Source organism: Arachis ipaensis, chromosome B08 (genome assembly GCF_000816755.2).
Source record: "Arachis ipaensis cultivar K30076 chromosome B08, Araip1.1, whole genome shotgun sequence".
Lineage (NCBI taxonomy): Eukaryota > Viridiplantae > Streptophyta > Magnoliopsida > Fabales > Fabaceae > Arachis > Arachis ipaensis.
In genome coordinates, this window is record NC_029792.2 from 61,072,078 (window position 1) to 61,073,119 (window position 1,042).

Consider the following 1,042-nt stretch of genomic DNA (forward strand, 5'->3'; position numbering starts at 1 on the left):
AATACTTGAAGAATGTAATAAATATTATCAATTAATAAATTATTAAAATAAAAAATAATTAATTAATTTAATCAAAAAATAAAATAAAAAACACTTATCATAGAATAAGATTTTATATAATTATTTAGTAATAACTGAATTAATCGATTTAATAAGTGAGTCAACAATTAAACCAGTTACTGATGAATTTAGCATGACCGTACCATGTCAATTACAGGTTTATAATATCCATGGAAATTCAACTTATTTGCTGACGCGTGGGATTACGTACTAACTCACAAACATGAGCATAGCAAGAATCCAACAAAGTAGTGATGGTATATACTTGCAAGCAAAACCCTCAAGCTTGGACCACTCCTACACTACAATTTTATTTTTCACCTACTCTTTTGTTTGTTGCTATTCTTCATTTCTTTGTATTTCTGTCATCTGCTTTTATTTGTCTTAATTTTAATTTGTTGCTTCAGTTTTCTTTATACTTTTAACTAAGTGATTTAAACAAAAGAATAAAAAAAGTTCACTACCGTACCCTAATTTCTTGATATATAAAAATTTATTATTCAATAATTCATAGTATAAAAATACTTTGTCCTAATAAAATGAATCTCTTAGAAGAAGTAAAACGAAAACGATTTTTGGCCGTTTTGAATCCTGTGACAGTAAGAAAAGACACAAAGTAGATTATGTCAAATGAAAAAAACAATGCATAGAAAACATCATCGTCGCCACCAAGGACACAATGCTATTTTTTTGAAATGCTTATTAAAATTGGAATAGTTTATTTCTATAATAAGCTCCAAAATCAATTATTTTTATTTATATTATATAAAAATTAAAATAATATTGTATTATACTAAGATTTTGGCATATAGTATTTCATACTATTGCCAAGTAATCCTAACAACAAGATTAATAATTTCTTATTCACTCATCCTATGAGAGATATATAATTCAATAGAACTTGACAATAAAAAGCACATTAATGATAAACATTAATTTTTATGTTATAACCAATTTATTTTGGATAAATGATTAAATTCGT